We start from the raw sequence: 12,296 nt of genomic DNA, 5'->3' as shown, positions 1-12,296 counted from the left end.
AACTGGTTAGAAGCTTTTTCTTCGAGAACTGGGCACATTGGAATTTTAAGCGGGCTGTTTTTAGTGTCAAGATAAAATGATATTTGGTATCCAAACGAAGAGATTTGCCAATTTATAAACCGAAAAAGCACTTCGGATTAAATTATCTAAAAACCATAAAATAAGAGTCTTTAGTATCTTTTTATTTTTTTTGGTTAAATAAATTTGACAATCAATTAAAATACTGAACAAAAAGTGCCGACTCGTCAATGTTCGTATAATTTCAAGTGTACAGTAAGTTCCAGCAAGTATCTCATTTTCAGTTATCAAAGGCCCATTCATACTTCTCCAAGCAAGTCTGATTGTAATCCTGCCTCGTTACGGGCAGCGGTTCACAGGGGCTATCAAAGTAAACGAGCTTGTTCAAACCGTCGCTGGAAACTCTAGCGCTGCTCGTGAAATCTCTGATTAGCTTCAGCTTCTAAAGAATAAAACTGTTGATGGTGCTGTTTGTGCAGTTGGCTTTTTAGACCTGGTAAGGAGTTTGAAGCTCAAGGCGTTGGAGGCAAGCGGCGTCGGAAGAAGGCCATCTTATGTTAACTCTAAAAACGATTGATGACTCTCCAGAGTTGAGTGGCTCCTTACTTGTAGATGTAACTTATTCCAGATGGGAAGGCAACACTTCTCCGCTGGATTTGGGCTTACGAAAGATTTGAATAACTCTTTCTAAATCACTGCTCCTCAAGCCCGAATTCTTGAGAGCTACATCTCGATCAACGCTGAATGCAACAACAAACTTGAAATTCTCGCGTTTCGGCGCGATCTAAATCAAAACTCGGCGGAGAAAAAAGACTCTAAATACCTTGGTCCCGGAGATGACCAAAATCGGAGCTGCGGTAGAATCCGCTCCAGGGGTCAGTTTTCTTCAAATGGGCTCGTTTCGCGCTTTTATCGGCAAAAATTGCCTGAGAATGCAATATTATCAATTCTAGCGTTTTAGAAGCCCGCTGACTGTTGCCATGCTTGTCCGTTGTTGAGCAAGTTTGCCATCTAAGAGTTAGACCTCCAGTTTGCCCGCAAGACGGCTCTCCTTAATTAATAGATCTTAATTAAAAACAAGGTTGGGACTAGTTCTTGGTCACATTTTTGAATTTTAATTCTTAGTACCTTCTGTGGGATAGTGCTTCCGTGTACCATCAATATATCTGTTTGTGGATAAACAACGCGAAAGAAATATACGAGCAGGTGAAAAAAGGCGCTTGTGACGAATATTTAATTGATACAATTTATCTTCCTGAGGGCTCCACGCACTGGCAAAAGTCGCTTTCACATTGAACGGGAAAATAAGTTCCATCAGCTTGGCATCGTGGCAGATCGAAAAGTGACCTAAAAATCTACTGTCAAAGCGCCTTCAATTCTTGAGATTCTCTGAGGTTTTCAAGTTCTTTACCTTGCTTCTTGATTTCTTCTAAAATACTTCATCTGATCTTGGCACTTTCTATAAGCGTCCCCTTGTTTACAGAAAATGCTCAGCGCAATTAAAAAATTTGACCCTAACATCATATTTTAATGCTTTGAGTATCTCTCGAATTGATGTGCTGGTCTTTGGTTGTTATTAGATTGAAGTAACGGCGTCTGGTCAAGTTGATATTGAACACAGTTGACACGTCCACTCTTTGACCTTGTTGATGTTTTCAATCAACAGTTTTCAATTTGTTGATGCTACCGCGTCGCCACCGGATAAATATCTTCTACTAATAGCATTTTAATTGACTACATTCAAAAGAAGAGCGCTCAAGTGAGCCAATTTTCAATAAACGAAGCTGGCTGCTATCAAACTCTTGTTGATAATATAAAACGAATTCTTACTATTGGTACAAAAATAAAACTGCGGAGATCGCAGCTTTTTCAGCTGGGTGCTCCAAGGACTTGTCATACTGCATAAGAAGTGAGCATCCTAAGATACTGAGTTCTAGTGTAGTCGTCCTGCTCAAGGTCAAATACAGAATTTTCTAACTACTGATAGAGCTACAGAATTTTGCAATACAGCAAGGCCTCACTCGTGAGAAGAGCCCTGAATATCTTCGAAAAACAAACGACTCCTTGTCGACCAAATTGAGTGGCGAAAAACCACGAAGGGCATAACAGGCCTAGTCCAAACCAATCGCCTGGGACCGCAGACGACTTCAAAAGTACCAAAATTGTTGCTTGAGCAGTTTTTCCATCGACTGAATATTACGGAAGAAATCAGACAATTGCAAGCTTTCCATTTCCATTCTTCGTTTCAGAGATAATGAATAAATCGCCATTTTCGCGGCTTTTCGATCGCTCCTTTCTGACATTCTGCAGGAGATAACTTCCATAATAGAACTTGGCTCGGTTTCTAGAGCTCAAATCAGATTAGAAGCGCGCTTTCAACTCTTTCCAGCTCATCAAACATGTTCAGCAGGAGCGCGGAAATCGCCCAATTAGAGCGATCGCTGTTCAACATGTTCCGATGAATTCTCGACCAAGAATGGATAATACGATTTTTGGCTTTTTCTCATTAGGTTCAAATCGATATCATCACTTTGATCTAGCGCAAAATCAAGCTAACGCAATAATGTTCCTCCTCGTTTCCTCAAATCAGCTCTTTATCAAATCGAAATTTTATTTCTTTTTTGTCAACGATGTGCTGCTACACCAATGATAGAAGACACTCCTATCATGTCCCCTTCCCTGGAACCTCCTAATTGTGAGCAGCCCAGCAGAAAACAGAATCGCACGGGCAAAAGTACCAACTCGTCGCAACCAAGAAACATGCGCAAATGCTCACATTGGGATCCAAATATTTAGCGAAAAAGCTAAATATTCTAAAAATCGGTTTAGCCACGTTCGACACGGCTCCGCTACAAATCGCTCCTCTTGAGTTTTACACAACCCAAATAAAAAAATAAGCATGCCATGTCGTTTCTTTGTCTGGGTTCAAGAAGGCTAGATTGATAAGTCGGAATTAGCGACAAATCTCCTGACAACGAAAAAGAGAGGCAGTGTTTTGAAGTTTTCTATTCTTGGAACGTCTCTAGAACTCGCGTTGTTGTCAGGGCTCGGAGAGCGCGGATCCTCAGTCTTCGGATTTTTCCGGTCCGAGAGCACAGAAAAACAGGTAAAACTAAGATTATTTTGGATTTTTTTGTTCAATTTAAATGTCGAATTTATGTCAAGAATTAAATTTTAGATATCGAGGCGGGGTTGTGAGGGAGGGGGTCACTGCACCTTGTACCCCTCGAAACGTTCCAGAATCTTGAGAAAATGATGGACGTTGGAAAACCAACGACACTGCCGATATCCGTCCTGAAAAGGAGGGATTCAAGTTTCATGCAAAGTAATAAAAACCTATCTTCCTTAAAATCTCCTTTCTCATTTTTGCAGGAATTTCAACTTGTTGTAGCTTACAGAGCAGGCAAAACACAAACAGCGGTTCTAGAGCTTTGATTGACGGTTTTTTGAGCGGTTTCTTTCGGTTCGAGCGTAGTGTTATTTTAGAGGATTCCTTGTAGTTGAAGACTTATCTTCAAAAATCATTAACTGCTGTACCCTCCGCATTAACAAGGGAAATTACCGGTCGATATCCGATTTCTCTCGTGTCCTCGTTGCCGCCGGTGTTATGTGATGTGTCGTCTTCCGGGAACGGTTCAAAAAAGAGACGTGCCATCAGGGCTCCAATTTTGCTGAGCGATGGAGTGGATTTTGAGCGGAGTGGAGTGGAGCGTGAGCGGAGTGGATCCACTCCACTCCACTCGCTCAGCCTATATTTTTAGTGTCCACTCATTCGCTCCACTCCACTCCAACCTGTAAAATATGCTTTGGAGTGGATTTCGAGTGGATGGAGTGGATTTTGAGCGGATGGAGTGGATTTTGAGCGGATGGAGTGGATTTTTGTCTTTAGCGCCCCTTTTCTCGTATTCTGATTGGATACCGAGTTTTGTCTATCTTTAAATGAAGAATCAAATTCTCTCAGGGGATAATCAAGAGAATAAATCACTGATATAATATCAGGATCAACCTTTAATTTAGGACCAACTTCTTCATAAAAGTTTGATGATCAGACCCCCTCTAAAATCCTTTTTATCTCGAAAAATGAAAGGCTTGCTCACGGCGTGCAAAGAAGACTTCGGTTTCTGTCTGCTCGTGGGGGCCCGACCTCTTTCAACCTCTCTTCTTTACGCCCCTCTTTCTCTTCCTTTCACCCCCTCTTTCTTAAAACCCCTTTTTCAGAAAAGGAAAGGCTTGCTCCCGGCGTGCAAAGAAGACTTCGGTTTCTGTCTGCTCGTGGGGGTCGAACCTTTTTTGTTCCTCTGCTCTCTTTTAACCTTTTTGATAACTAAACCCTCCTCCCCCCAACGACCCATTATAATGGATTTAAGAATGAAACGACCCTGTTTGTTCCTCAGTACCTCATGAACTTCAAGGTTGCTAAGAATATATCTTCAATGAGTCAATGCTTCCGAGAATATAATTGTAAATTGACTAAAAATATAAGAATGAAATCTTTAAAAAAAAAACCCGGCCTCTCGACTCTTTTTTGAGTGTATTGTACGGTGCATGAAATGCAAAAAAAATTTTTTTATCGCTCAAACTTCCCTAAAAATCCGCTCAAAATCCACTCAAAATCCACTCCGCTCACCCACTCCACTCGCTCAACCAATTTTTTTGGGCATCCACTCACCGCTCCACTCCGCTCAAAAAAATTTTTGGGCTATCCACTCATCTCTCCACTCCACTCCAAAATTTTTTCGGCCAAAATTGGAACCCTGCGTGCCATAATGCTCGCGCAAAATCGTTAATCGCGGACGCAGCGTTGCATGATGCGTTGCACATCTTCGCCGCAAATATTCACAACAATTTCATCTTGAGCGGTCGAGCGGGCGAATATTTCACTGACGAAAAAACACTCATTCGAAATTGCAAGAATCTGCGTATTCTGGGCCATCGTAAACCCAAGTTCATAGCTTTTAAAGCGAGAAAAAACCGAATTTTAATTTGATCATCTCTTCGTGGTAAGATGTGGAAAGATTTGCGAGAAAATCTTGTGCTATTTTTTGTTTGCTAAAAGATGAGGAAAAATTGGAGCCAATGCGCACGTGATGCGATTTTTCATCTTTTTTCGCGAAAATCTCGTAATCGGCCGAGGCGAGACGACCGCGAAGCAACGAGTTCTAATGCCGTAACTAGCGGCGGAGGATGACAATGAAATATTCACGCCTAGTAAAGCGGGGACTAATTGAGTGATATCAAATCAATGCTGATTCTGTAATAATTCATTGTAATTGCTCGTGGTTTGAGCGACAAGTAGGTATGTTACGGTATTATTGAGTGCTAGTCTCGTTAATTCTTGCAATTATAACTTTTCGTAACATAATTATTTCCTGGCAATATTTATTAAATATTCTCAGTGAAACATCTGACGAACCTCAATTTATTACATAAATTCAATTATAAGCGCGGTAGATACGGTACATCAACAAAACTCCTGAAAGAGTAATTGGAATCGCTTTTAAATAATTTGACCACTTTGACCTTCGAAATTTTGGTAGAAGATTAAGGGTTTCGACGATTTCGTCATTGATCAATTGTACAGCAATAGGAATAACTGGAACTAGATCAGGGAAGGGATGATATCCTTTATGATTAAACGGCAGTACTGCAAAAATAGAACTTGCCGCTATTGAGCTATGAAATGAAGCAGACGGGTACCAAGATAAAGAAGGGTCTGAGATTTGACCAATTCTTGCTGAAAATATTGAAGGATTCTCGTTCATCAAACAGTGGCACCAGTAAACGGCATAAATTGAAACGACAGAAGGCAAAGAAAGCATTATGAATACTAAGACTGATTTAAATTCTTCCTGAAACGGCCCACATATTTGAAGTCGAAGAAATATCATTTTCTCTTTTACGAAGTTGAAAATTTCATTTTTCTGAAGAAGCAAATAAAAGCGGGTTTCATATTATTTACTTCGGGTAAATAAAACTGTATAGTAGTAATGCAGCTTTCATGAAGACTTAGACAAGTACTGATTACAAAATAGAGAATTTTTTTGCCAAGAATAGAAATATTCTTCGGAACCCATTTTATTGCATAAATTCAATTTAACCGTACATGAACAAAGCTCCAGTAAGAGCTCCAGTTAAAGGAAGCCTTAGTCTAGTATAAAAATCCGAAATTTTCGTCTTTGCTGATTCAGATAGATGAGCAAGCTCTTCTGATATTTCTTCGTTGATGACTCTTACAACAGGAGGAATAAATGGTACCAGATGCTCGATTTTTGAGAGCATGGCGTTTCGTTGGCAACCAGATGCGCCACGAAGTTCAACTAATATAATCGTATATTTGCGCAGGAGGGAAATGTAGCTTAGGCCGTGCGTTATCAAATTTTGAGAGAGCGCAGTTGTTACGCGTTAACTCGGCGTGGTACGATTAATCGGTTCTCTCCACGTGGGATATCGCCGATAACGGTTCTGCTTGAGCTCGTTAAGGAAACAGGAGCAACTTGGGTAGATTAGAAGGTCTTTCGACGGGGCGGTTACGAGTTTGTTATCGCCATTCATCCCGCTCTCTTCCCCGACGTAAAAGTCTTATCGCTTGATGGATGAGGACTGATCACCTGCTGAGTCAAGCCTAGAAGGAACCTAGAAATGCCTCCCTTTCGCTCGAACATACCTCCTAAGAGATAAATTGTCTTGAACTCTTTCTACGATTATAAAAGAATATTTAGAAATATACCCGGAAATATCATCGAATCCTTTGAGAATATAATCCTAGATAGGATAGATCTTGTCCTCCTGAGAAGAGATTTTTAATGATAAAATTTCAAAATAGAAAATCTGGTTCAATCTAAGTTATGACAAATTTTAGCAATGACTTTCAATATTCAGCGTTCAGATGAATTCTGAAAACGTGATTCAAGCATTTTCTCACGGACAGAGGATAGACAGATAGAATTTTAAACATGTAGTTGACCTAGAATTCTTCATCTCGTCGTGTCAGGCCCGGGTCAGTTACAAATAAAGATCATTATCAAGAAAACCTCTTCGTTTTCATCATTTTTTTTCTGACGACGCTGAATAATTTTAAAAAATTATTTTGCTAGGGTAAAGAAGACACACCAAAGTTCAATCATTCGCTTTCATGAAGCAGTTGCTCCAGGTGAATTTTTTCTGTTTTATTACCGCTGGCGTGGCCTACAGTTCCGGGAGCTGTTGCCACGATTCATTCTCGTCCTCTGAAGAGCCCGTCGCTTCTTGTTTTTTTCGCGAAAGCTGTTCAAGCAGGACTCGACGTTCAAGTCCAGCTTCTTCGTCAACGTCCAAATAATTTATCGCCTCGTAAGGATGATTCGATCTTCGCGGCAATTAATGACAACTTGAAGCTCTTGAATAGAGCTATTTTGCAAATGAAGATAATTCAGTTGATATTCGTGTTTTTCACTTTTTTGAGCATTTTTCAAATCCTTATCATTCCACTCGTTGCTGGATAAAATTTTTGAGGTTTACGCGATTTTAAGCGAAAGATCTTCAACTTGAAGAACCTCGAAAATGCAACATCTTATTTTTAGCTCTGGTAAAAAGAAACTCGTGAACGCTCATGCTCGCGCAATACCCCCTAATATGATTCTTTAGCTTAGATCGCATGTTATCAACCCGCAGAATCTAATTTCCACCTTGACGAACTTAAACTCAACGGGAAGTCGAGCAGGGGAGCATTCTAGTAAGTCATTTAGTGGGAGAGACGAAATTCAATTAATGCATACACAGAAGCACGTTGAAATTTTTCGCTTGAAAATTGGATTAATTTCTTCAAAGAAAACGATCCAAGAGGAGAAGAAGTGACGTCCATCTTAAGGAACTTACCGCCTTCCGGAATTTCGCAAAAATCCACCTGTTTAGGCGTCCACCTTCCGCTCCACGAATCTTTTTTTCGTGTAACAAAGTGACTTTAAACTTCCGCGTTGGCTTCCTGCAGCGTTTCTGACTCAAGGGGGTTTGATAATTTGCATTTTCCCATTAACGTTGGTGCTCGTGCGATTAACCGCTGAACAAGTTGTGTATGTACCACGTGGCTTGCCCAGGAAATGTTCTAAAGAAGTAATAATCTGGTTTACTACTCGTTGGTTGCATTTGTGTGTTTCTTGATAATTGCTTCTTGTTTTCATTGTGAAATTCGGACTCGCAAAGAGAGCACTTATTTTTAGCGATATCAAGGGCATTCCTTCAAGTAAAAAACAACTTCCAATTTGAAACTAGGGCAAAATTCTTCACTATCGAGGTGCATGTGATATGCAGCATAACTTATGCTGCATAAGTTATCCTGCCTAACTAACCCTAACCCTTACCCTAATTCTGGAAAAAAATCGTTTTTTTCTAAAAAGCTGATTTGGAACGCTTCCGATAAGAGATCTGTTATCGTCGAAATTTGTGACTGGTTGACGCAAGGCTCCAAGATCCAGACGCCAGAATTAGAGAGACGTGTCAAATTTTGAAAGTAATTAAAGGGGACTTCAAACGGGATGTTCCGCTCTCACGGGAGAAAAACGAAAACACAGTTTTCTCCTGTTTTCGTTACGTCTTCGACAAAGTTCCAAATAAACGATGGAAGTGGCAGCGATCGATCTTGGAAAGCAGCCGGTCTCTCGATTTTATATTCTGCGAAAAATACAGTCAGAGAATCGTGTAATCGTTGCGGATTATGGAATGTCCAGAATTCATTCAATCCTCTTTTCGAAATTATCGACAACTCCCAGCGAGGAAAGAACTTTATGAGATAGCTGTAAGAAGGAATGTTTCTGACTGGGAACATGGGAATCGTTATAAATTTGCCGGAGCTACTGGCGGCTCCATTTTACACATAACACCGAGATTGGTTAATTACAACGGAATCTGGATTCGAGGGTCGAAAAGGGGGAAGGGTGCTCCTGTGGCACTGTCTCTCTTGTGGCACTTTCTCTCCTGTGGCACTTGCGCCCGCTGTGGTATACCACAGGAGAGACAGTGCCACAAGAGAGACAGTGCCACAAGAGAGACATTTTCAACTATCAGATTCTCGAAATGATAATTTTAGGGAGTCCACCGACCTATCTCCATGTGCGCGCCTTGCTGTTCTCCATTTGATAACTTTTTTCGATTTACATGATTTTTTTGGGTGGACTAAACTTTCAATAGACGATTGAGTTATGTTACAATGTAACAGTTGGATAAGTTCTGTATCCTTGATATCAAGAATCCAAATTTTCGGAAAAACTCACCGTAAGTACGAGATATGATTAGTTGACGAAATGACAATGAAAGGTCAAGGAAAGTTTCGTCCAAGTAGAAAAATAAATTTTAATCAGAAAAAGTTCTAACAGCAAAGATAGAAACTAAAAAACTGCGAGCCACGCTCCGCCGGCGGATTCCCTAAGAAGATTATCATTTTGAAAATCTGATAGGGAACGCTTTTGAAAATGTCTCTCTTGTGGCACTGTCTCTCTTGTGGCACTGTCTCTCCTGTGGTATGCCACAACAAGCGCAAGTGCCACAGGAGAGACAGTGCCACAGGAGGCAAATATGACGAAAGTGCCACAAGAGCACCCTCTCCTCGAAAAGGTGGATTTTGACATGTGACAGCAGAATTGGCGACGATAGAATTTAGACTTCAAAGACCAAAATCTCAGTTTTTTTTATCGAGAATCCAATTTTAAAACTTATATCTACAGTAGCTCTAAAATTCGATTGAACAAGCCGCCCCAAAAATCCTCTACTCAGCCTTCTGCTATCTCCCTTTAAGCTTGTTTCATCCCCCTCGAAAAAATCACAAAAAAGCGTGTCACTAAAATATCAAAGTGCTATAAAACTGAGCCAGTGCATTCCCCTCGGTGCCGTTTAATTTCATGCACCGAGGAATGATAAACTCAGACGGCAATCTAGGCGTGACATGAGCGTGAACAAGCAAGTATCCAGAATCGGCCTCCACAACGTCACCCGGAATCACTGCGGCAAGAGCACACATAATCGATCAACACTCAAACCGCCGGGTTAGTATTAAAAACTGTAAACAGGATGTCAAGATACATCAGTATCAGCGACATTTTTATTAGAAAAATGCAAAAGAACGGAGTCTCTTTTTCTCAACAAAAATGCTCCTGAAGGAGTGAGAGCCAACAAGTCAAAAGACCAACTGCTTTTGTTTTGTCATAATTTGCTACGTGGAAGGTCAAAAAATCGCCATCTAAGCGCTTTTTCCTCGTTGCTATCAAAATAACTCCGCAGCTGGCGGGTTATCGAACATAAAGCGCAGCTGATTTGCTTGATGTAGCACCAACCTTGTCGATTACTCGATTTTGAAATGTTTGATTTAACCTAACGAGCGATTAGAATGCTTTTTGAGGCTTTCGACAATCCGAAGAGCGCCAAATTTCTAATGCATGTTGCATTTGACAGAAGTGTTTCCGCAGCTTACGATATATTTTTGTTGGTGACCCAGTCGGTGACGGCAAGCCATGCCAAAAAGGATTATCATGTCTGAGACGATTTTTAAAAAGACACGTTCTCGGCTGGTCACGTTATTACCGTCCCTAACTTTGATCGATTACCAGGCCAGTCACCGTAACTTAGATTTTCGACGCACAATGCGAATTTCAAGATTGTCTTAACATTGCAACACGATAGCTGCTGGTCCAAAAGTTAGTTACTTCGATGAAATGGTATGTTTACAAAAAAATCAACTAAGCGCAAACGTGTCTATCCAAGGTCATCATGTCTGCCCGTCGCAAATTCGTTACATCAGCTTATATCGTTGGGTTATCAAGAAGTTCAGTGGCTCACAGTTTATCTTTGACCGTTCGAAGAAAACTTCAACTCTCTCGCTTTCTCCCTCGAGCCTCATTTTCAAAGGTGCTGCAGAACAGTCCTGAGGACCGCTCGGTGCTATCAGGAAGCCGCAGTTGGCTTGGATAACCCTCTCGCACTTGCGTGCTTCCTAACTTATCAAGAAACACTCTTCTGAATGCGGTAAATGGGCAAGATTTCGCGTGAACAAACCCGCCGCCCGTTTTCCTTCGAGTTGTTGCCCCAATTCGAAGTTAAAAGGGGAACTTAGATATTCTGGCGCAAGATGATCCAAGGAATTTACATACACTGTTTCTTATCTTATCTAAAAACCGGGAATAGAAAACTCTTGACACTGACCTTCTCTGACTTGCGAAACGAGACAGAGAGTTGCTGATAACTTTAAATTACAGAATTTAACGCCCGTATTTGGCGCGAGGCGCGAACACAAAATTCCAACGAGCGTAATCCGTTTAGTGCTTACGTGGGGGAGACGGAAGCGCCTTGCTGGAACATCCTCCACCAAATTGATTAGACGCTCTTATTCACACAAAAGTTCTAGAGTTTAGACACACTCCAAGATTCACACGAAAAATATCAAGTCATTATTTATTCTCAAAGCCGAAAGAGATCTTTGAATGGTTGTCGACGAATATCAAGCTCGTACTCATCGAAAACGAATTTCTTCTTTGACTCTTCGTACGCTTTCACGAAGGCACCTTGATAAGAGGCTTAGAGAAATCAACGAGCAAGTGCTTTACCATTTTTATTGAAAAATAAGCAGAAATCCCCGCCGCCTCGACAGCCTTTTCCTCTAGCTCCAACAGCTCCGTATCGAGTCCAGTAATGGTCAATTCTAAGAAAATTTAAATACTATTTTTAATAGATTTTTACCCATATCTTTGATAAAATTGAATAAGCTCATGAGCTAGAGCATCAAAACTGACAGTTTCTTCGTCAGATGAATCTTCCTCCTCGGCAGATGAATCTTCGTGCTCATCTGATGAATCTTCTTCTTCATCAGAAGACTCATGCCTATGAATTTTGTAGAACGACTTTCGTTTAAAAGGGTAAGCTGGTCTTTTTGGAGGCTGTCTTCGTCTGCTCCTTTGGTCGATGGTCGTATATCCTGCAATTTCTCTTTCAATCGTATTCAGATAATGCCTTATATTTGAAATTGCACCTCGAACTGAACTCATTTTTGGTAAATGATACGCTCAGAAATAATCACAAGCTTCCTTGTGTGATATTTCAATTTGCATACTGATGAGTATCTATTGACATGTCAATCCAAAAGCAAGCATTAAAATGAGAAAAAAAGGGATTCTTTTAGCTGCTACATCAAAATTGTATTTGTTCTTTCTAACGCAAAGAATCGTGGCATGGTGACTTGGAATTTCCTTTCTGTACCGATTTTTGATGAGCTCGGTTTTCCCATGCTAGACTCTTTTTGTTGATATTGAGCAGTAACA

At 40.7% G+C, this 12,296-nt stretch overlaps 2 long non-coding RNA genes across 2 annotated transcripts; both read right to left on the bottom strand.

The window, feature by feature from the left end:
• Positions 1-241: 241 nt before the first annotated feature.
• On the bottom strand, positions 242-1,581 carry LOC145710845 (uncharacterized). The gene is made up of 6 exons (XR_014135092.1): positions 1,430-1,581; positions 1,147-1,365; positions 842-1,069; positions 625-802; positions 512-581; positions 242-460 (listed from the first exon to the last, which is right to left on the bottom strand). It is a non-coding gene; the product is annotated as an uncharacterized LOC145710845 (long non-coding RNA).
• A 9,838-nt stretch (positions 1,582-11,419) lies between these two features.
• Positions 11,420-12,022, bottom strand: LOC145711386 (uncharacterized). Its single transcript, XR_014135171.1, has 3 exons — positions 11,719-12,022; positions 11,586-11,680; positions 11,420-11,543 (listed from the first exon to the last, which is right to left on the bottom strand). It is a non-coding gene; the product is annotated as an uncharacterized LOC145711386 (long non-coding RNA).
• Positions 12,023-12,296: the final 274 nt, after the last annotated feature.

The sequence above is a fragment of the Oikopleura dioica genome, chromosome 1 (genome assembly GCF_907165135.1).
Source record: "Oikopleura dioica chromosome 1, OKI2018_I68_1.0, whole genome shotgun sequence".
Lineage (NCBI taxonomy): Eukaryota > Metazoa > Chordata > Appendicularia > Copelata > Oikopleuridae > Oikopleura > Oikopleura dioica.
This window is presented reverse-complemented; position numbering and strand designations above follow the sequence as displayed.